We start from the raw sequence: 22,463 nt of genomic DNA, 5'->3' as shown, positions 1-22,463 counted from the left end.
GCGCACCCCGCGGCCCCACATTTGCGCACAGATAAACCAGACAAACAGAGGGGAGCAAAGCAGACCGCACAACCCAGGGTTCCAGCTCGGGGAAATAAAGCCCCAGACCTCTAATTGAAAAAGCCCGTGGGGGTTGGGGCGGCAGCAGGAGAGACTCCCAGCCTCACAGGAGAGGTCACTGGAGAGACCCACAGGGACCTAGGGCGTGCACAAGCCCACCTACTCAGGAACCAGCACCAGAGGGGCCCAGTTTGATTGTGGGTAGCGGAGTGAAAGATTGGAGTCCAGTGGAGAGTGCAGCAGGCGCCATTGCTCCCTCTCGGCCCCTCCCCCAAGTACAGTGTCACAGCGTCACAGCGCAGCGACCAGCCTTACCCCACCCCGGGTAACACCTAAGGCTCCGCCTCTTAAAGTAACAGACGCACCAAGACAAAAAAAAAAAAATTGCCCAAATGACAGAACACTTCAAAGCTCCAGAAAAAATACAACTAAGTGACGAAGAGATAGCCAACCTATCGGATGCACAGTTCAAAACACTGGTTATCAAGATGATCACATAATTGGTTGAATCTGTTCAAAAAGTTGATAAAAAAATGAAGGCTATGCTAAGAGAAACAAAGGAAAATGTACAGGGAACAAATAGTGATGGGAAGGAAACTGGGACTCAAATCAACGGTGTGGACCAGAAGGAAGAAAGAAACATCCAACTAGAAAAGAATGAAGAAACAAGAATTCGGGAAAATGAGGAGAGGCTTAGGAACCTCTGGGACAACTTTAAATGTTCCAACATCGGAATCGTAGGGCTGTCAGAAAGAGAAGAGGAAGAGCAAGAAATGCAAAACTTATTTGAAAAAATAATGAAGGAGAACTTCCCTAATCTGGCAAAAAAAATAGACTTCCAGGAAGTCCAGGAAGCTCTGAGAATCCAAAAGAAGTTGGACTCAAGGAAGCACACACCAAGGAACATCGTCGTTAAGTTACCCAAGATTAAAGATAAGGAAAGAATCTTAAAAGCAGCAAGAGAAAAGGCAAGAGTTACCTACAAAGGAGTTCTCATAAGACTATCAGCTGATTTCTCAAAAGCAACCTTACAGGCAAGAAGGGGCTGGGAGGAAGTATTCAAAATCATGAAAGGCAAGGACCTACATCCAAGATTACTGTATCCAGCAAAGCTATCATTTAGAATGGATGGGCAGATAAAGTGCTTCCCAGATAAGGTCAAGTTAAAGAAGTTCATCATCACCAAGCCCTTATTATATGAAATGTTAAAGGGAGTTACCTAAGAAAAAGAAGATAAAAAATATGAACAGTAAGAATGACAGCAAACTCACAGTTATTAACGACCACACCTAAAACAAAAACAAGAGCAAACTAGGCAAACAACTAGAACAGGAACAGAACCATAGAGATGGAGATCACATGGAGGGTTGTCAATAGGGGATTGGGAGGGGGAGAGAGGGGGGAAAGGTACAGAGAATAAGTAGCATAGATGATAGGTGGAAAATAGACAGGGGGAGGGTAAAAATAGTGTATGAAATATAGAAGCCAAAGAACTTATAAGTATGACCCATGGACATGAACTGTAGGGGGGGAATGTGGGAGGGAGGGGGTGGGCAGGATGGAGTGGAGTGTGGGGGGAATGGGACAACTGTAATAGCATAATCAATAAATATATTTAAAAAAAGAAATAAAAGAAAAAAGATTCCACAAAAAAAAAGAAAAGAAGTGTCATTTTATGAGTTTTATTCAACTCAAACTAGTCTTTAAAAAGTATCATTTAATAGTAATTGTATTGTAATAAAGCTTACACACTATAATGGTGCCCCATGGTTGGTAAGGCCATGTGATCAGTTACTTGTGAGAAGTAAGATGTGTTATTTCTTGTCTGAGCACTCAGTCCCTATGTGGCCACTCGGAGAACTCTCTCCACCCCACTGTAGTCACCAGAAGGCTTCCAGGCCATCATTGCTCTGAGTGAAGGCACAGCAATGTGGGGGTAGGGTCTCCAGCGGACCTACAACAGACATGTAGCGTGAGCGAGAAACAAATCTCTGAGGTTTTACAAGATCAAGATTCGGAGGCTCTTGTTATCATATAACCAAGCCTATCCTGTATCATATAGCAACTTCCTCAAACACAAAGAGAAAAAAGATTGGAAGGAAATGTTAATAGTGATTGCTTCTCTGAGGCAGGATTTAAGGCCTTTAATTTCTGGCTCTTTATACTTTTTATACTTCCAAGTTTGTTTTACTGAATTTTTTTATTTATAATTTAAAAGTTTTAAACAAAATCAGATGCTGTTAAACTGCTTGCTTTAAAAAGTAAAGTGGAATGCTTTATAAAAGTATAACACTTGTTTATATGCAAACCACCTGTCATGATACTAGTGTGAATCTCAATTTTAAAACATTCTTATTTAAAGTTAGTGCAAATTTCTACTCCATACCACACATATGAGGAAATACCTTCCTAAAAAACTCCCTGAGATGTTTATAAAACTTCCTGATTGCTAAGGAATGCTAGAGGAATTTAACTAGTTATGTACAATGTACAATATATTTCCATCAATTCCTAACCTGAAAAGGAATTCAGAAATATTCTACTTTTCTTTTTAAAAGGCACCGAGAAATCTATACTTCAAGCACATGAAGTACATGCTTCTTGCCATTAGAGACTTCCTATCCACTCCTTTTCTTCCGTGAGATGCACAAGAGAAAAGGAAGAGAAAGAGGGAGAGGTTCTGGAAGGCAGAAACTCCAATGTTGGGTAGTTAACTCTAGGAGCAAGCTGTTCAAAAAGGTGGTGGCCAGAGTCACTCCAAAGATCTCAACAGGCCATGTAGTTAGTAAGAGGCAGCTGCTGGCAATACCCCACTACCGAACACGCACACTCATCTTCCTAACCCAAGAGTAGTGGGCCTCAATGCTCCTTGGTAATAATAGACATATAACATTGTATGGATTTTAGGTGTACAACAAATGATTTGATATATGTATACGTTGCAAAATGATTACCACAGTAAAGTTAGTTAACATCCATCACCACATGTAGTTACGCATCATGTGTATGTATGAGAGCTTTTAAGATCTAATTTCTTAGCAACTTTCAAATATGTAGTAGAGCACCATTAACTACAGTCTCCACGCTGTGCATTAAGTATATCTCCAGGACTCATTCGCTTTATAAGCAGAAGGCAATTCTCTTCTTACTTCTCAGTCTATTCTCTCTCCCTCGGGTTCTCTGCAGTTTCCCCTCAAACCCTGGGTCCTACCATTCCTTCCTAAAAGGTGAGGGCAGCTCTGCCTCCAGGAGAAGGTAAGCAGGTGGACCTGCAGAGCACAGTGTGTGCAGCAGATTATGAAAAGTCTGTCAGAGAAAAGCTTTGGTGGGGAAGTGCCAATTTGTGTTCAATGAACAATAGTGATTGCGGGCTAGCAACACAGTCCTCAGAATCACAGAAACCTAGATTCAAGTTCTAGCTCTTCAGCTCTCTAGACATATAACTGAGCCTCAGTTTTCAGATCTATAAAAATAACAGTACCTGCCATACTGGCACATTGGGAGAATTAAGTGCAATAATGCATATAAAATTCTTAGCTCGGGCCCTGGAACATTGTAAGTGTGAAGTTGGCTGCTGTTACAAATCTTTTAAAAAGCTGCTTCATAACATAATGTTTAAATACCAATGTCAGTAAAACATTATCTGCAAATAGAGTCAGTGCTATTTTGAATACTTTTGACTTAAGTTTTTTTAAGAGGAAAAAGTAAGTTTGCCATTTTCTCAAATACTTTTATGACTATGTTCCTGTGTTTGAATTCTGTTAACTATGTCTGAGGTGTCCCACTCCTGGGAGGCAGAATCCAAAACCCCAGCTTCCCTCCCTCCCTTCCTTCCCTCTTTCTCTCCTTCCTTCCTTTTCTTCTTTTGTTTGCATTGTTGAAAACACTATTCTTTTTTTATATTGATTTTAGAGAGAGAGGAAGAGAGAGTGAGAGAGAGAAGGAAATATTGATCCATTTTTCGACTTACTCATGCATTTATTGTTTGATTATTTTATATGCCCTAACTGGGGATCAAACCTGCAACCCTGGTACATTGGGACAAGGCTCCAACCAACTGAGCTCCCCAGCCAGAGAAACACTACACTTCTTTAAAAATTAAAAATGAATTCCAGTAGTATCAAAGTTAGCTTTTAAAGTGCAGAGTGGGTCTGAGAGCACTTTGGGGGGTGCTGGGTGTCTTAACTTTTCCTTTTTCAGTATTTTTTATAGTATTTATCCAGATTCTCCATGAAGAACAGATTTGCTAAGAAACTAACATGGCAGACTACCCTCCTTTAACTAGCAAAACTTTCCAATGATTCAGGCAGAAGTAACTAGCTTTGATTGACAAGGCAAATTGCACACACATCATTTCAACACATTTGTACTGAGCACTTGAGTTATCTATGTAGACAACCTGTCCCCAGGAAGATTTATGAATTTGTGGTGCAAGTTTATGCTCATTTACACAGAGTACATTCAGACAAATGATTTAAGAAGCCCCTTGTTACCTGGCAGATAAACCTATCAGTGTTCATGGAATAGGGTGAAGGGAGGGAAAGACAGGTGTTTCTGGAACATGGAACATGCCAGTTTGTGGTAACTCTTGAGCAAGGAGACTGGCCAGTTAAAGGCACCAAGCAGGAGTGGAGAGAGACATTGTGTAAGATCTGTAAGTATCTTAGAGCCCAGGCTAAATGTCATTTTCTAGTGTAAGTTCATCATTTTAGGGATGAGCCAATTGCCCAAAGTCACACACCTAGTAAACAAGCCAGGCCCTTGACTCTTCATCTAGTGCTAATTCTGCTGCACCACATCCACACAGGCAACATGGGCACTCCAACAAACTGCCAGTCCAAATGCATTCACCTCAGTCTTCCAGCACGCACCAATCAACCTTTGGAGCCTTCTTTGGAGAGCAAAATATTCCTAGAGAAACAGAGCTCCAGTGAAGATTTGTCCACAAGTATGCCAGAAAATTCTGGGGAAATGGACCAAAGTACACCTGACCTTCACCTGGCCTGACCCCACTGGGGATGGTGGACTCCGGAACTCAGCTTTGCAGTTACTAAATTTAACACAGCCCGTTGGGCTTCAAATGTCTGACAACTGCAGCGACCTCTACATTGTTGGTGCCCTCACCCTGTTGTAACCCACGCAAAGGACTGATGCTCCAGCACCCAGCCAAAGCTGCAGGAAGCAGTGTGTCCAATCCAGACAAACTGTAACAGCTCATTAACCCTTCATATCAGTCCGGGTCACAAAGTGAGATTTGGGGGTGGGAAGGGGAGTACTCCATATTTCAGGCTTATTACTTTCATCCTTTATATAAACTTTCAAAGCCTAGTGCTTGTCAGACCCTCAGCATAACAATCGCTTTAGAAAGAAGATGCAAACTGATATGTGGAGGTTACTTTTGCAGGTGGGAGATGAGGCACACTTTCTGTATTTGTGGGGTTTTGTTTTGGGGGGTTTGATAGATGGGAAGAAAGAGCGGGGAGCAGAGAGGAAATAGAGAAAGGGCCTTGAAAGAGCCCAGAGACATAAACAAAGACAGTTTGTGCCTTAAGATAAACAGGAACTAACTTGTCTAATGTAAGTGAACAGTGGCGCAGGCGTGGGTCAGTTTGTATCCATGACTATGACTGAACGAGGTGTCAATTTTGGCCTCACTGCATATTGAAAAGTGATTCTTCATACAAATCAACAGCAAAAATACAAACAATCCCATTTAAAAGTGGGCAGAGGAACTGAATAGACATTTTTTCAAAGAAGACATACAAATGGCCAATGGGTAAATGAAAAGATGCTCAACACCGTTAATCAGAAAAATAAAAATCAAAACTACAGTGAGATGTCACCTCACACCTGTCAGAATGGCTATCAGCAATAAATCAACAAACAACAAGTGCTGGCAAGGATCCTTTTTACACTGTTGGTGGGAATGCAGACTGGTGCAGCCACTGTGGAAAGCAGTATGATTTCCTCAAAAAATTAAAAATGGAACTTCCTTATGACCCAGCAATCCCAATTCTGAATATATAGCCAAAGGAACTGAAAACAGGGTATCAAAGAGCTACCAACACAGCCATGTTCATCGTATTGCCCACAACAGTCCAGACATGGAAACAACGAAGTGTCCACAACAGGCAAATGGACAGAGAACATGTGGTAATGGAATATTATTCAGCCATGAGAAAGAAGGAAGTCCTGTCATTTCCAACAACATGGATGAACCTAGAGGGCATTATGCTAAGTGAACTAAGTCAGACAGAGGAAACCAGATACCGCATGGTACCACTTATTGTTGGAATCTGAAAAAGAGAGAGAGAGAGTAGAAGAGTGGTCAGCAAGGGCTGGGAGTGGGGGAAACCAAGAGAGGTTGGCAAAGAGTACAAACTTTAAGCTATAAGATAAATAAGGTCATCTAATTTCAAAACATGGATCTAATGCAAAACATGGTGACAGTAGTTATATGCTGCATTATGTAATTCAAATTTGCTAAGAGAGTAGAAATAAATATTCTCACCATCCCCCAAAAAGAAAGAAAGATCTGTAAGGTGATGGATGTGTTCATTAGCTAGATGGAAGGAATCCTTTCACAATGTATATGTATATCAAATCACAACTTTAAATGTCTTACAGTTTATTCGCCAATTATACCTGAATAAAATTGAAATTTTAAAAATTAAATAAACATTTTTTTAATTTTAAAGAAAAGTGATTCTTAACTCTGTCGCTTTTTTAAAACCTTATACAGGTCTAACCAGACATGATTGGAGATCACAGTAGAAAAGCAAGAAAGACCCCCATGCTGTGAAGGAAGCAGTTCCTCTTGCTGAGCTGAGGGCCAACTGCCCCACCAGGCAGGGAAACACAGGGATTGCACCTTGTAAAATTGTGAAGGCAGGATTTGAATTCCATCTCAGATAAACTCTGCATTGAAGCTTGTATTTTCAAAATGAGCCAAAAAAATCACAGTTTACTTTTAAAAAAAATTACTACTTGCGGTATGAAGAGGGGCATAGAGAATATATGTGAGGGCCGTAGAAAATAATGGTTCCTATCAGGGAAGAACTAGTCATATTAACTAGAGAGCTACAAAATTACCCAACAGATCTGCCTTTTGAGAGTGTCCAACAACAACCACTTCAAATAAAAGAAGAAAACTAGGCTTTTGGTGGTGGGCACAATGTAGTGTGTACAAGATGTTGAATTATAATGTTGCATACCCAAAACCTATATAATGTTACACACCAGTGTTACCTCAATTTTAAAAGTAAATAAAAATCAATAAAAGAATAAGTGTTTATGAAAAATTGCCATAAATATGTACTAGGCACTAAGTCTAACTGAAAAATATGGCCTGCAACAGCACTACCCAGCCTAAGCCAGCTGTGTGGGACTGCATTTTAGGGGCTAAGGTGCCATCCACATGAAGGCAAGAGAAGCCATCCTACCCCAGGTCCAAGATCACAGGCGAACATCAGGAGATGCATCAGTGAGGCGAAAGGCACAAGCAAAGTCTCAGACATCAGGGTTAACTTCTGGTTTCTGCGCCTGGTACTTGATCCTCAAAACTCATATGTGCGACCTCTATTAACCAAGGAATCCCCTCCCTACATTTTGTTACTTCCAGCATTATGAATCTCACCTGTGATGGTCAATGTTCTATGTCAATGCAACTGAGTCCATGAGGGTGTTTTCAGAAGAGATTAGACTGACCAAAGCTGGCTGCCCCCCGCAGTGTAGGTGGGCCTCATCCCATCTGATGTGGGCCCAAAAAACAAAAAAGAAGAAGGGAGAACTGCCTCTTTTTGCCTCTCTGTTTGAGCTGAAGCGTCAGTCTTCTCCTCCTCTCAGATGAGATCTTGTACTATCAGCCCTCCTGTTCTTGGGCCTTTGGGCTTGGACTGGAGCTCACACCAGCTATTCCTCTGGCTCTCAGACTTTTGAGCTTGGACTGAACTACAACACTGGCTTTCCCAAGGCTCCAGCTTATAGACAGAAGTTCCTGGAACTTCTCAGTCTTCATAATTGCATGAGCCAATTCCTCATAATACACTAAATCTCCCCCCCCCCCATATGTATAAACAGCTGACCCTTAAACAACTGAGATTTGTATTGCACAGGTCCACTGATAGGTGGAGTTTTTTCAATTGACCCCCAAAGTTCAGAGCCGTGTATTTAGAGTCAACTCCAAGGTTGAGAATCTGTGTGTATTGCCACACTTCAAGGCCAGGCAGGTCCATGGTGTTTGTGAAGACAGAATAATATTCATGGAGCCATTGGGATGCCTGGCATGCCTTTATTCATGGGTGGGCGAGCCACGCACACTGCAAGCTGCCTGTCTCCCTGCATGTCGCATGTCGTGGCCTCTGCTCCCCAGCGTGGCACCCATCGTGGCACCTGTCCCCTTTCCTGTCTCTCATTATCATTGCCCCCAGCAGGGAGTACCTACCTGTTTAAGTACTAGAGGGGAACAAAGCTGGCAAGATGCCAGAAATTACATAACATAACATAATTCTGTGCATGTGAGCCCACTTTATGTTATGGGAACAGTTTATTGGACCCAGTCTCAAGGCTATGAGAACACTACTTATAAGGACTCTGCAAGGCTATGGGAACAGTGCTCCCCTCGGTCACCCAGACACCTGGGTGAGGAAGCCAGACTGCCTCCACTTATCCTACACTGTGTACATGGAGGGATGCTTATGGTTAAACATGTATTTTCAACTGTGCAAGAGGTAGGCACCCCTAACCCCCACATTGTTCAAAGATCAACTGTGTGTAGCTAGATAGATAGATGACAGATGATTAGATAGATAGATAGATAGATAGATAGATAGATAGATAATCTCCATGTTTCTCTGGAGAACCCTAATACACCTTCCCAAAGTAAAATACAAAGCACCACATTTCCCAGACTGCCTTGCAGCAAGTTACAGCAAGTGACCAGTCAGATCTACACAAAACTTGGACGCAGAAGGGGACTACCAGTGCAAGGGCTGAGTGCAGGCAGATAGCTTGGGGGGCAAACACCAGGATCACAGGCAAACACCAGGAGATGCATCAGTGAGGGGAAAGGCATAAGCAAAGGCTCAGACTTCAGGGTTAACTTTTGGTTTCTGAGCCTGGTACTTGATCCTCAAAACTCATATGTGTGACAAGCTTGGGGTAGAGGTATCTGGTTCTGGGACAGCTATGGGGGAGCTTCTGGATACAGTCTGATCTGTGTCAGGTTGAGGGTGGAGGTGGTATTTTTGCTAGAACAGCTCCAAGGTATGGATCTGTAGGGTAAGTGAAGGCAGCCTAGCTTCCTCACCCAAGTGTCTGGGTGACCTAGGGGAGCACTGTTCCCATAGCCTTGCAGAGTCTTGATAAGTAGTGTTCTCATAGCCTTGAGACTGGGTCCAATAAACTGTTCCCATAACATAAAGTGGGCTCACATGCACAGAATTATGTTATGTTATGTAATTTCTGGCATCTTGCCAGCTTTGTTCCCCTCTAGTACTTAAACAGGTACTTTTAACAGGCCCCCTGCTGGGGGCAATGATAATGAGAGACAGGAAAGGGGACAGGTGCCACGATGGGTGCCACGCTGGGGAGCAGAGGCCACGACATGCGACATGCAGGGAGACAGGCAGCTTGCAGTGTGCGTGGCTCGCCCACCCATGAATAAAGGCATGCCAGACATCCCAATGGCTCCATGAATATTATTCTGTCTTCACAAACACCATGGACCTGCCTGGCCTTGAAGGGTCTCAACACAGGCTCCCACCTGCATTGTTCTTGGGTGTATAAATCCAGTGTGGCTAACTGGTCCTCCCAGAGATTTTTGTAAGGTACATAGCATTCTTTTTAATAAATCCCCTTCTACTGAAACTTGCTACAGTAGATTCTGTTATTGGTAAGTGAGAGCCTTGATTGTTAGAAAGGATGGCCTACCTGCCAAGGCTGGGGCTCATCAATGTGGAGTGTGGCACCCAGGCGGTGATCATCCTCATGTCAGGGGCTCGCAGGAAGGTCCTTCGTCCCCCTGGACCTCTCTACTCACCTGCTCTGGAGGGCATGAGGAATGCCCTCAAGTGAGAATGAAGCCTTTATGTCTGTAGTCAGGAATAAGGATCAGAATGCAGATGTTTGGGGTAGAAATGACACTGACTTAATCTCATAAGACATTCTTAAAAGGAAAACAATTCTTCTTTCCCTTTTTTAAAAAGATTTTTAGTTATTTATTTTTAGAGAGGGGAAGGGAAGGAGAAAGGGGAGAAACATCAATGTGTGGTTGCCTCTCACGCACCCCCTACTGGGGACCTGGCCTGCAACCCAGGCATACGCCTGACTGGGAACCAAACTGGCAACCCTTTGGTTCGCAGGCCGGGGATCAATCCCCTAAGCCACACCAGCCAGGGTGGAATGCAATTCTTTAGAGCGTGTTTGAAAATGGGCTAAGTGGGAGGAAGTACGAAGCAACTGAAGGAAGGAAGGATGAGCAGAAAGGAAGGACAGGCAGAAACCAAAAGAGAAGTCAGGAGCACCAAACAGATGTCATCTGCTTCTCAATGTGGCCTGAAATGTGAAGAAAAAAACTGAAAGCAGATACTTCAAAGTGGTAGTAGTTGTTATCGGCAGGTAGGATACGAGCAATACTTTTCCTACATCTTTTTGTTTGTTTGTATTGGGGGTTGTTTGTTTTGTTTGAGAAGATAGAGTATTTAATGTGCAGTTAAACAAGTAGCCGTCAGGTGGTGGCAGTGGGGGTGGATACTTTAACAAAATCAGTGCTTCCAATCTTAATCAAAGTAAATTTAAAGTGAAACTTAACAAACAGACAAATGCTAGTTTTCTATATAACCTTAGAAGGAAGAATTATTGCCACAAAAAAAACAAAATCTAGAATCCACACAAGAAAATATTGGTGAGTATGATGATAAATTTCCCTTTTTCTACATCTTTATAATTTTACTTCCCCAAAGTTTCATAATGCATACCCAGTGCTTTTATGACAAGATTCCAAGGCAGTATTTACTAATAGGCTGGTCTAAGTCTCATCACACTCACAGCAATCAGTTGTTAGCTGTTTAGACTCAGACAAGTTCAGAAACTCTTCTGAGCAGTGGAAAGAACATCCCGGTGGGTGTGCTGCATCACGTGGAGAATACTTTGAAAGGGACTGAAGTTTAAACATGTAAGAATAAATACACCATTATTTTATAAATTCCAGGGTTTTGGGGGGCCCTCATACATTTGTAAAAAACCTTGTCTTCTGCATCTCCTGGAGTTTGGCTCTATTTTCCAAGGTGACAGCTTTTATTTAAGAAAATTTCCTGCCAATGTGCCTATGGTCAACAACAGTTTTCTACACTCTAATCCAAGGGTATTTGAATTTTAACAGAGAATACTTTACCCACAAGTCATACAGACCTAGGCAAATTGTAGAGGTAAAAGAGAAATTAACAATAAACTCTGAAAACTGAATATTATCATTTCCATATTTATAGATTTTTAAAGTGATACTATGAAAATTATAGGTGTGTTACCAGAGAGCAACCCACTCGAGTGGCAGAACTGAGGTCCCAATGACTGTTAGACTCTGCACTGCATGGCCCCACCCCTCCGGGTCAGTCACTGTGGCCTCAGCCTCCAGACCCTCCATCCTCTCCCTACCCCATTAGGGTTGTCCCTTTCCCCCAACACAGCAGCCAAGGAGCTTCATTGCCTTCCCTCTTCCCAAACGGAAAACTGCTCTCAACTCTTTTTTTCATCCAAGAGTGTTCAACACTAGTAGATATTATCTGTCCAGTAGGTTGTACATAAAAGAGATTGAAGTGATCAACAATAGGAAAGCAGTATGGAGACACCTCAAAAAATTAAAAATGGATCTGCTTTTTGACCCAGCGATCCCACTTCAGGGAATATATCCAATAAACTCTAAAAACTGAATATTATCCAAAACACTAGTGCACAAGAATATATGCACCCTTCTGTTCATTGCAGCATTATTTACAAAACCCAAGATATGGAAGCAGTCCAAATGTCCTTCAGTAGATGAGTGGATAAAACAGTTGTGGTATATTTACACAATGGAATACTACTCAGCCACAAAATAGAAGAGAATTTTACCCTTTGTGACAGCATGGATGGACCTGGAGAACATTATGCTAAGTGAAATAAGCCAATCAGAGAAAAACAAATACCATATGATCTCACTCATATGTGGAATCTAATGAACAAAATGAACTAACAAGCAAAACAAAGGAAGACTCATAGATGGAGAGCAAATGACAGCCAGTAGCGGGGAGTTAGGGCGTGGAGGGATTGAGCAGAAAGGAAAAAGGACTCATGGACACAGACAACAGTGTTGTAATTGCTAGGGGCAAGGGGTATAAGGAGACTAAATGGTAATAGATAAAAATACAATAAACATTAAATCAAAAATAATAATAAAGTCTATTTTAAATATCAGACTGGAGCAAGGAAGAATTCCTCTAAAATTCCACATTTTCTTTTCTATTGAAACTGACTCTGCCAAACTGCCTAAAGATTAAGAATGGAGAGCAAAATGTAAATTCTAAGAGCACTGTCTCTCACTTACCTCCTGGAATCCCCACATCTAACACGTTGGCAAGTACATGGTAAGGCTTCAGTAAATATTTGCCAATCTCCTGCCCCTTTGAAATGTTCTATAGGCTGGTATAGAATTCCAAAGCTCCTTGCATGGTGGTACTGAACCTCCCAGGAAGGAGAGACCTGTGCAAGATGAAAACCCAGGTGAACCCATGCTCTAAACTTGACTTAGACTACTGCCAAAGAAAGGAAAGGTTAGGAAATTCTCGTTAAACTTCAGGACTCCTTGCACAGTCCGTGGGCATGTATGGAAAGCCTCCCACAAAGCCAGCACTGTGAGAGAGACCGAGAGCAGAAGGATAAATAAAACAGGGACCCTGCTCTCAAGAAGCTCACAGGAAGACTTATCAAAAGATCACTGTATGTGTCAACATTAAATGGATCCCGTCCTCCCCCATTCCAAGAAGAGGGCATGTTGAAACTAAGAAAAATCTAATAAAATTTGTTGCCAACTGGCTGAGACTTTAGGGGTTTTGTAGCTATTATACTGCTTAACAAACTAATGGTAGGTTTCACTGCTTTTGCAGCAGACTGGAGAAGGAATAGACTTTCCTCAAAGAAGCCTTCATTGTGTTGCTTACCTTGGCAAGATGGGCTTGGTTTTACTTTAAACTGGTGGGGAGATCACACTGAAATTTGAGCACTACTTCCTCCCTTGTTTTGAGAAGTAGAGCCCATCTTAATTCCAACCAGAGGTAGCAATAAAAAACTGGGATGACTCCACCAGCCCAAACAGAGGCACCTACATCTGTACAGCACAGGAGTGAGGCCCACACTTCCAGGGGGGTAGGGCTGCAACTGTGAATGGGAATGGTGGCACAAGCTCAAGGGACATTCAGAAGGCAGAGGAGGAGAAAGTGGGTTGGGAGACAGGAAGCAGCCACATTGGTCACCCTCTTTTCAAAGGCTTCCATCTGCAATGCCCTTCCTGGGCATGAACAGGAGAACTCACCAATTAGATACAAACATACTCTCCACTCAGTTGCTTTGTCCTGGTCTTTCGATGGCTACACAAATCCCTCCGTAAAGTCTTCTTATTCTTCCACTGCAAAGCAGTGTCTGGTTGGAAGAAAACTGGAAAAACTCTAGGAAGACATGGAAATTGCCCCGCAGTCATGCCGCAGAGCCCAGGATAGAGGGGTATCCATTTCTTACCCTTCAATATCCACCTGCACGAAGCAAAGTCACTGCAAGTCAGCAACAGCTGCCTAGAAGAGCCCTGTGTCCAGGAGCAGTGAGACTAGACTCCCAGGTAACCCTTCATGAATTAATAAAAAGAGTTATAAAGGATGAAAAAAGATCTCTCCCACGCCTGGGTTATATAAGATATGTGGTAGAGACAATGGTGCCAATGCAAATTACAACAATAGCTGCCATTACTGAGTGCCTACTGTATATCTGGCACTGCATACTCATTATTTAAGATAGTCCTTCCAATATCCCCATGAATTAAATAATATAATTTTGTCCAAAACTGAGGCTCAAAATAGAAAGTATCTTGTCCAAGGCCCAGTGCTCCTACTGATGTCCAGGTGAGTCTTCCCCTAAAGTCCTTGTGCTTTTTATCACACCAAGCACTCACATGTTTACAAACTCCAGAGGACTCCAGGCAGAAGCAGTCTCAGGGCTCAAGGAAGGCTTCCTAGAGAAGGTTTCACCCGAACTGGATCTTAAAGGGTAAGTATGAATTAGTCAATGGAGCGGCAGGCAAGGGAGAGGGACCGTCTTCACCAAGGAGACAATCTAAGCCAAAGCAAAGTGCAGGCAGGAGTCTGGCACGGGCTGAGGATGCCGAGGTGGCCGGCACTGATGGAGCATAACCGTGAGGCAGGCAGGTGGGAAGAAAGGGTGAGGTAGAAAGGTCCAGAAGGCTGGTTTGGGCTAGGCCTTACATTGCATGTTAAGAAATTTGAAATTTATACTGTAGACAGTGTAGAGCCATGAGAAGTTTTATAAAGGTTTTAAAGAGATCACCATAGGAGATGTGCGAAGAGTGGATTTAACAAGGACAAGATTAGAGGCAGATAGAAGTCAGGAAGCCGTTACAACAGCAAGTTGAAAATTAAAAAAGACCTGAATTAGAATGTTCATAACAGGAATAGAGATGAGGGGACAAATTCAAAAACTAAGTAGAAAGAAAACTTGTCAGGTCTCGGTGATTGTTCAAATGTGTGTGAGAGTGGGGCACATGGGCCTTCAATTCTCCAGGAAGAGAGCTGGTTTAAGGAGATGCGTCAAGAGCTGAAGAGGTGGAACTGAGGTGTCTGTAGGAGCTCAAGCAGAGATGCAGAGGCGCGTGCATGTCTGGTGCTCCCCGAAGAGACTGGAGGTTGCCAATATCTGGGTGGCAGCCAAAGCCCCGGGTACAGATGAGTTCTTCCAGGAGCAACATCAGTGGGCAGAGGACAGGGCCCGAGGAAACAGGAACACTGAAAAAGTGGACAGAAGAAGAAGAGCTCCTGAGGAGATAGTTTATAAATGAATGGAGAGGTAGAAAAAAAATCAGCAGACTGTAGAGTTCTGGAAGCCCACAGCATCCTACTTTAGGAGAGTGAGGATCACCCATAGTGTCAGATTCTGAATAGAGAAAACACAGGACAAAAACCTGATGGCCCATTGGATGCTGTCATTAGGAACACATGAGTGTCATCAAAAAAGCAGTGTCGGTGGCCATCTGCAGGAGAGGGGAAGTGGCCAAGGGGGCTAAGAGATCAAGGGAGAGTTTGGAGGAGCTGGTGTTTTTAGAATGAGAAAGAACAAACTATGTTTATAGACTGAGAGGGAGGAACTGTTAGGAGAGAGAAAGGCTGGGGATAGTAGCCAAGATGTGGATGAGGAAGAGGGATGACTAAGACAGCAGTGCCAGCTGTGAGAGGAGATGTGGTCAAAGCCACTGGCAAAGCCCTTGCACCTGAACGTGAAGCACAGTAAGCTCTACGACAGCAGAAAACAGCAAGGAAAGTATAGCTGTGGACTGAGTTAGAAAAGTTTATAAGAAGCCATGCCTTTTGGCCTCAATTTTTCTTGATAATATAGGAAGCAAGCGCCTGTGAATTTGTAGGATGTTAATGCACCCAGTTGTGTGATTAGCCCCAGCAGGACTCAGGAAGCAGGAAATGGGGTGGGGAGAAGTGGGCACTGTGCAGAAAACTCTGGGAGATGCTAAATGTTGGGAATCCAAGAGTAAGCTGGAGAAGCTCCATATGGGGCAGCCCTAGGCGATAACAAACTTCATTTTACTAGAATCGCACCTTAGCCTGATCTTACTCCTGAAGGAAGATGACATTCTTAGAAACACCCTGTCCTCAAGTAAGTTGAGCTTAGTCATGCCAGTCAGAAGCTACTCGCTCTGTGTTAGCCATTTAAAAAGTATTAAACTGAGAGGGCTGGTCAGATTCCAGCCAACCTGACAGCATGGAAGCTCCCTCCTCCTGGCCTCTGTAGAATGAGTTTGCTTATTTTCTGAGCTGGGGCCTCCTCGGGGTGAGCTTTAGGAGATGCATTACACTTTGTTCTTCTCCCCACCTCATCTGGAGCTCTGTTTCTCCTCCAGTAAGAGAAAACATTTCTGCCTCAGAGTTTTTAAATCAAACTCTTGAAACCAGGCAGTCCCATACCTCTCAGCCATCCTAGACCACGCACTGTGCATCCCCCTCTGCTCCTAGCTGACTCACCTGCTTCCTGAGAACCTCCCTTCCAATGCTTCCACAATGCACCCTCTGGAAACCCCACCTACATCTTCGAAAGGTGCTCCCTACCCCAGTGGGCCTCACCTGATGCTGACTCTTGTCAGGACATAACTCTCCTTCTACCCTCTAGACTGTGGAGGGCATGCATTTCCATACCCCATATTTTAGATCCCTCCCAGCGTTTCACTGTCAGTTTGATCCTCCCTTTTGACTTTTATGCTGTCTGGCTCTACCACTCTCTGCCTCCCCACATGGCACTCACGTCCTGACCACCTAGTCAGTCTCAGGACACCCATTAGACTTTGGGCACTGGCTCACTAGCTTCTCCTCACCATTAAGCACCACCCTGATCCTGAAGTACACCCCTCCCAGCACCCTGGCTTCTTGTCCTCAGGTCCGTTTTCCACACCAGGATTGCCAAAATCTCAGCCTCCTAGACTCTGAGACCCAGCTCCAGGGAAGACGCCTGCCCCTGATGCTCCCTCGCTCTCTTGTTCCAGACCCTACACTCCAGCTCCACAGAGCTTCCAGGCCCTTGGAGGTCTTCTCCAAGTCTGTGCACACGGCTCCACTCCACCCCTCCTTGTCTAGTCAGACCCTCTGCTGCAGAACATCAACCCCCTCTTGCCCTCACCTCCAGCTTCTCTGTCCTATCCTGTTACATGCTCATCTAGTGAACCCCAATATCCCAACCAGCCATGTTCCCCAGGTCTGCAGAGAGCACTAGAGAAAATTCACAGCTAGGAAGATTTGCCATTCCAAATGTATAGTTTCCATTTTGGGTTCTTACTGCTCCAGGTCAGCTCTCTGCCTCTGCAATAATGATTCCAACTTAAAAAAAAAAAATACTAGCCCTAACCCTAACTTTACACACTCCTCAAACCATCTCCCTAGCAACGCCTTCCCTGTGACAACATGCCATGCCTCTTATTTTACTGAGAAAATAAACACCCTTGAGTGGGAGCTCTCTCAGGTTCCCAAGTGTGTTTGAGTCTATATCCAGCTTTCCTTCTCTGGACCCTTCATCCAAAGTTAATCCATCCATTACCTCTGCTTCAGATCCTATGCCTGCAATATTAATTCTCTCTCTTTTTTCTGGGTTTTTTGTTTCTATCCTTCCCCTCAGAATTTAGCTTATAAATGCTCCTGAGACTCTCCTATCTTTAAAAAAAAAAAAAGTCGCTATGACTCAAGACCCCCCTTCCAGTGGATGGTCTTCATGGCCCAGCTGTGAAGTAAACACTCCTCACTTCCTATTTTTTAATCAAAGTAATGTGTAGGCAGAGCTTCTGAAGTCAAACAATGCTATACATCTTAACAGTATTTTAAATATTTTTCTGTAATCTCCATTTTTCTAAATAGCACATGTAAACTCTCTTTTAACATTTTAAATTTTGACACTATCTTTTATCTTTCTACTGTGGAAGATGAGTGTTCAGCCCTCTTTACCAACCCCTCACCATCCCTCCCCAGGCACACAAACAGCCCTTTCCCTCTCCCCATCCTCCACATATGGTTATATTATGATTAGTGGTGAAATTAGTATTCAACATTTACGTGAATGTCTATATATTGTCATACATTCAGTGTACTATGATTAGGCTTTTCCTTGTACACATTTTGTTTTACATAATTGCCTCTTTTTTTAAATCTATCCTTCTATGTATTTATCTGTAATTCAGCCCCACACTTTCCAAAAGAACAGTAAAGCTCTCGGTAGAGTGAAACATTTTAGGAACTCTGCCATGTGGGATGTTTTTCTCATATAACCCCTCCATCCTCACTTTCACATGGCAGGGTTGCTCTCCAGGCCGTAGCCCCGCTGCATCTTGGGCTTCCCTTCACCATCAGCCCTCTAATTTTTACCCTCGGCTTTATTGCCCCTGATTCCTAGATTCTAAGTCTTCCTGTTTCTTGGTTTATATCCTCATTTTGGTGTAGAACATCCTACAGTAGTTTTCTGAAAAAGGACGCAAGGAAGGCATTTTTGTTTTTGTTTTTGAGACCGTCTTCACCCTTGACTGGTCGTTTTGTTAGGACCAGCGTTCTAGGGTGAAATTATTTTCCCTCAGAATGTTGAAGGCGCTGCTGCACTGTCTCCAAATTTTGAGAAGCCTCATGCCATTCTGATCCCTGGTCCCTTGTGTATAAGCTGCTGTGTTCCTCTCTGGCAGGTTTCAGAAAGGTCTCTCCATCATTAGGGTCCCAATATTTTACAATAACACACCTTGTGTGAGGACTGTTTTTCACCCATTATGCTAGGCACTTACTGGTCCCTGTTGGACTAGAAATCCAGGACTTCAGAAATGTTCCAATTTCTTTGATAATTAATCCCCTTGTTTTCTTTCTTCTTTCTCCCTGGAGTTCCTAATAGTCATGTGTTGGACCTTCTGGACTGACTCTCTGCTTTTCCTACTTTTCCTATTTTTCCTAACTTTGTCCTCTAGTTCCACACTCCAGGACGTTTCCTCCACATTATCTATAGATTTTTAAAATTTCTGCTTTCACATTTTAACTTTTCAAAGTCCCTTTCCATTCTCTGAATGTTTCTTTATATAACACTCTGTTCTTATTTCATAGTCGTATTTCCTCTTATCTCTTGGATGGCGTTAATCATTGCATTTTAAATTTTTATCACACCCCCTACGTTGTGTCTTTGTTTTTCCATTCATTTATTTGTCAGGGCCTCCATTCTACCCATTCTAATCTTGCCTCAAATCTTTGGTGAGTCTTAGTTTCTTCTTTCCAGGCCTAATGGTGAGGAACTACACATTCGTTAGAGGTTCTATAAGCATGGGCAGGGCTAATTGCCCGGTAAACTTCAGCAGAGCTTGAGGGGGCCCCTCTATTCTGTCCAGCCTTTTGCCTGGGGCAGGACAATGTTCCCAGAATGCCATGTCCAGTCTCCTCACCTGGCTGCCCTGTCTGAGTGGACTCAGCAGGAGAAGGGGCCAAGTGAATCTCACCATTCGGGGTGCAAAATTTCACTTAGAGCCCATTTTCCACACATTGCCTGAGTATCAGACTACATCACAATCTTGGGGCGGGGGGTGGAGGAGCAGCAAGTTGAGGGGCAGTTGCCTGGTGGCCTGAGGAGAAAATGAATATGAGTACCCCACTGGTCTTCATGCAAACTTTCCACCAGTCTTTCTGGGTTTTATCCCCTCCTAGCATCTCACCGTTCAGAAGTGCCTGGTTCCTCTGACTCCTAAGCCTTTCAGGGTTTACACAACAAGAAAGGGCATGCTCCTTACTGATTTCACACCTACCCCACTCCCACCATTGGGTGTTAGCTTTCTCTGAAGGAGAAGGAGGAAAGGAGAGAGTGACAGAGGAAAAGCGGGAAGAGAAGGAAGGAAGAAGGGAAGAAAGGATGGAGGCAGAGAGGAAACATTCTGAGCATCTGTTATGCACCGTGCCTGTGCTGGGCCTTTACGTAAAGAAACGTATTGTATCCCAACAACCTCTTAGGTGGGCATTGTATTTCCACTCCCACTGGACTCTTGAAACACTGTTCACAGAGACTAGTTAACAGGCCCAAGATCATACAACTAGCAAATGGCTGCATTCAGACTTCAGGCTCTGTGATCCCCAAGACCCATGCTCCCCTCCCCCACCTCATGCTGAGAGATGCTCACAGCCCTGGGGTATGCAGGCCCCCCAGAGCCATGTGGAGCAGGGGCCCTGCCTCTCCCTGCCATCCTGTGGGTCCTCCCCTGCCTCACGGCCCTCTAGGGCAGCCGGCGGAGCATTTCACTTTCTAACTGGAAAGGGACCAAGGTACTGTATTCTCAGCTGCTTGGGCTGAGATCTGAAGGCCAGACCCTGGCACTGACGTCACTCGGCGTGCCCTCCACTGCCACCCAGCCGTTTATGCTGGCAAGGCTGGCGGGAAGGGGAGCAGCCCAAACAGGATTAATACGAGGCAGCTGGGTTTTAAAAGCCTTCTTGACAATGTAAAGAAACGAAGTCAGATGTTTTTGGAACAGGCTTTTAAATGAACTTGTCCAGCTCCTCATCTCTCTCAATTGCCACTTCCCCACTTCCTCCCAGCTCGCTGGAGGCCAGCTTTTCTGTTACCCTTTTCAGCATAATGGATGATAACCTGATTGGCTAAGGCCAGACATTGGCTGGAGGAAGTTAATGTCCGTGGACTGAACTGCACCCATGGCAAAACAGGGAAGCAGCCTCTCACTGTCCTCTCTGCTCACCCACCAAGCACCCTCAGAGCTTGTCCCACCCTGGTCATTGCCCTGCGGGACAGAGGGGTAGATGTTTGGGTGGATGAAGAGCAAGCAGAGAAGCCACAGGGACACCCAATGGTGAGCAGTATTTCAGAGCAGTAGGGAGCCTTGGGGGCTAGGGGCCCTTACTGGGGAGGTCTTTGTGATGCAGTATTCCAAGGCGTGTGTCGCTGGAACCTCATAACCTGCCCCCACCCCACCCCACGGGCTGTGCTGCACACTCTCCAACCTCCTGGATGCCCTGGCAGAAGCGGCCAGCAGCCCCGCCACCAACCAGAGGTGGCACTGCGGCAACCTGAGCAGCAAAGGTACTACCAGCTACTGATAGTGATACACACCACCTGAGAGTTGTCCAGACCGCGTGGCTGGGTCCCAGGAGCCCCAGTTTATCCACCAAATATCCTCCATGCCAACGGCCAGAGCTGGGTGGCCGACTGTGCGCTGGAGCCATGTGTGGGTGAGCGGTGCAGGACCAAAGAAGCCCGCTGTCCGTCAGCTGCGTGGTGAGCGGGCCTCAGCACTCCTGGGGCACATGGAGGTCTCGTGGAAGCATATCTGTGACTACAACCTGACGCTAAAGCCCTGTGACAGCCCTGTATTGATTACGAGCCAGCACTGAACCCACTGACTGACTGACAAAAGATCCCCAAGTGGATTTTGAGCATTTGGGGGTTCCTGTCTCTATATGCCCAGCCAGAGGGTTCTGGCTCTCCTTGATACTGGCTTTCCAGTTGGCTTTTTGATGACTTCAGGCGCTGGGCATGCTCAGTGTGCGCCCACCTTTGAAGGTTACTCTCTGCCTCAGGGTGTCCAACAGCTAGTTTGGCTGGCCTGGCTCTCACCAACTACCTCATGATGCTGTTAAAGGGCCGTGCATGGCACCATCCTGCTTAGTGCTATGGACAGAGAGTCACAGACATTAAGGAAACCTCCTGTTACATGGCAATGAACTATGAAAAGGAAATGACCAAGAGACCCTGTCATATAGAGGTTTACCAACTACCTGACAGGAAGAGGACCATGCTCCATGGCCAGAGGCCCTCTTCTGTCCATCCCTCATGAACATGGACAGCCCTGGCATTAATAACACGTGCTTTGCCAGCATAACAAACTGTGACACCATCCGAGGAATTCCTTTTCCTCTAATATTATCCTCACTGGGGGATTGACTACATTCCTGGTTTAGACGAGTGGCTAGTTAAAGACACAGCAAACGCGGCACCTGCTGATGCCCCTGTGCAGGTTATTGCTCCCCCAAAAGGAAACATTGGTGTGGACAGGAGGCTTGGTACTCACACCCCTGCCTGCCTTCCAGGACATGTTGATCACTCACTGCCGCAGAATTGAAAGAAGTCGGTCCCAACATAGTTCACTAAAGATGCTCCTGAATACAAGTTAAATGGTTGAAGAAAGTGTTTTGAGTATGTGGGCCAGAAAACTTTGGATATTGTGTTTCTGGAAGAACAGAAAATATATCAATGATTGGAATGTCTATTCCTCGTTGCATTTCTATAGTGGAAGAAAATAACGGTGAAGCTGTCCAACAACAGGTGTTTAGAGAATGGGACCAAATTAAATGCTAGAGGAAACACTAAAAAATAAATAAAAGAGGACATGGACAGAGGAGGTGGGAAGGGATTATCCCCTCTGTGGATTAGCCTGAAGGCCACACTAGATACCACAGCAGAGGCAGGTGTTACTGAGACTAACACTGACCTTCGGGGACTGGAAAAAATCAAACCAAGGTATATCAGGTGCGCACTACGTGCTGGGCAACGTGTTAGGCATTCTCACACGCTCTCATGCCTACCCACATCCAGCCCTGCCCAGGCTGTGTTTTTTCCACGCTGTTCCCAAC

The 22,463-nt window shown here is 44.5% G+C and overlaps 1 pseudogene; it reads left to right on the top strand.

The window, feature by feature from the left end:
- The first annotated feature begins 9,981 nt into the window (after positions 1 to 9,981).
- Positions 9,982 to 21,993, top strand: LOC112305003 (actin-related protein T3 pseudogene; annotated as a pseudogene).
- Positions 21,994 to 22,463: the final 470 nt, after the last annotated feature.

Source organism: Desmodus rotundus, chromosome 9 (genome assembly GCF_022682495.2).
Source record: "Desmodus rotundus isolate HL8 chromosome 9, HLdesRot8A.1, whole genome shotgun sequence".
Lineage (NCBI taxonomy): Eukaryota > Metazoa > Chordata > Mammalia > Chiroptera > Phyllostomidae > Desmodus > Desmodus rotundus.
This window is presented reverse-complemented; position numbering and strand designations above follow the sequence as displayed.